This window comes from Etheostoma cragini, chromosome 7 (genome assembly GCF_013103735.1).
Source record: "Etheostoma cragini isolate CJK2018 chromosome 7, CSU_Ecrag_1.0, whole genome shotgun sequence".
Classification (NCBI taxonomy): domain Eukaryota; kingdom Metazoa; phylum Chordata; class Actinopteri; order Perciformes; family Percidae; genus Etheostoma; species Etheostoma cragini.
This window is the reverse complement of record NC_048413.1, coordinates 27342630-27344971: the sequence shown is the minus strand read 5'-3', so window position 1 is coordinate 27344971 and position 2342 is coordinate 27342630.

Genomic DNA, 2342 nt, shown 5'->3' with positions numbered 1-2342 from the left:
GATGGGTCCGGTCGGGATGGGTCTGGTCAGGATGGGTCCCGTTGGATCCCTTCGGGTCCCGTTGGGAGTGGCCGCGACTTCAGCTCACATGTCAAGCATGTTGCCACGGAGACAGTCTCCACTGAGAGGATGTATAAATAGCTCCTGTGCTCAAAGGATTAGTGAGAGAGACCATCAGCCTCTTACCTGGACCAACATTAGGGACCACACACAAACACACACACACACACACACACACACACACACACACACACACACACACACACACACACACAGCTTTAGAAAGTTTGTATAGTGATGTGAGATTGAGTCAGGGGTCTGTGACTTGTGCTGATATCCTCGGACCTCGGATATCAGAGTTCCTGCTCGGTGTCCACCAAGGTTTTCCGACTTCCGAGCTCGGAAATCCGAGGAAACTGGCCGTGTTGCTAGGCAACGTCCGACTAGAGTCAGAACTCCGACTCGTTGACGTAAGACTTCCGTGATTTTGGTGGTTAAGACAGAGAGGCACGACATAAATGCAGGAAAATAGCCAACTGTAAAACTGAGTTTATACACCGTAAATCCTGCAGAGGCACCACCTTAAATCTCGTGTTCACCAGAAATACATGCGTGGGTCTTGCTGTGTTTTCCTCTCAGCCAATCAGAGCGAGTTATTCTCCTCCTCCACGGCAGCATATCAAGATCCACTTAGTGCTGACGTCGTTAAGCTGCTTAGGGGAGCAGGTAACCGGGGGGGGGGGGGGGGGGGGGGGGGGGGGGGGGGGGGGGGGGGGGGGGACTGGGATATTGGAGTGAGTGAGAAGGCACACAGCATCATGCCAACATGCAACGCTGAGTACATAAAACGTACCGACCTGACGGATTACTACGGATCCAGGTTTTGGGACTTGAAGGCCGGAGTTTGAGTGATCCAGGATGGAGTGCAGCGGCCAGGTAACAGCTGCTGCGTCGCCATGACGACGTTGTAAACTGACTAGTTGTGGAAAGGAGACATGAAGGTCTTCTAACAAAAGTGGACGTCCAGTTTGTGTGACAGGTTAACCCTTATGTGGTCTCCATGTTGTCCTCATGTTGTCCTCATGCTTTTCTCATGTTACCCACATGTTGTCCCTGTGTTGTCCTCATGTTGTCCTCATGTTGTCCTCATGTTGTCTTCATGTTGTCCTCATGTTGTCTTCATGTTGTCCTCATGTTGTCCTCATGTTGTCCTCATGTTGTCTTCATGTTGTCTTCATGTTGTCCTCATGTTGTCCTCATGTTGTCCTCATGTTATCCTCATGTTGTCCCCATGTTGTCCTCATGTTGTCCTCATGTTATCCCCATGTTGTCCTCATGTTGTCCTCATGTTGTCTTCATGTTGTCCTCATGTTGCCCTCATGTTGTCCTCATGTTGTCTTCATGTTGTCCTCATGTTGCCCTCATGTTGTCCTCATGTTGTCTTCATGTTGTCCTCATGTTGTCTTCATGTTGTCTTCATGTTGTCCTCATGCTGTCCTCATGTTATCCCCATGTTGTCCTCATGTTGTCCTCATGTTGTCCTCATGTTATCCTCATGTTGTCCTCATGTTGTCCTCATGTTATCCCCATGTTGTCCTCATGTTGTCCTCATGTTGTCCCCATGTTGTCCCCATGTTGTCCTCATGCTACAGGTTACTCAGGTTCTCTCCTTTTAATGTTTGGAGATAGGAGGCGAGGACATGCTCCCAGGTGTTCCTATAGTATGTATTGTTTACATGTATACTTGTCAACTTCTGTGAAATAAATAAAAAGTAAGTTCACAAAATCAAAATTTATTTACAGATATTTCTTAGAGTGTACCATAGGGGATCTGTAGCAACCATTTGTAGCTGTAGAATTATTTTGTACATGTGTGACTTAAATTTGTGGAGGAATACTTTCACAAAGTCCGAGCAACGGACACGCACATTTCCTGTCTTTGTTACTGAAGGAACAAGCGCCAAGCTCTGACTCACAAGTCCTAATTGTGACCCCGTTTCCACACCTGAGCCTGCTTAGTGTTCTTTAGTGTGTAGAGCGATAGACTTTATCTGTGTGTACGTTTTCATTCCTCTGTCCAATGAAAGCACCACAGCGGACATGAAAGCCTGTTTCCATGTTGCTAAGTTTAGCTACAGAGCTAACCTCGTCGCATTCACCTAAACGGCAACATGGCCAATCCACTCAGCCGGGCTAATTAATCATCTGAGCTCAAAGGTAGATGTACTTCCTGTGTTTACTTTAGAGGTCCTGTCGTGGTGCTCTTTGGATGCTTTTATATAGGTCTTAGTGGTCCCCTCATACTGTATCTGAAGTCTCTTTTATATAGACCTTAGTGGTCC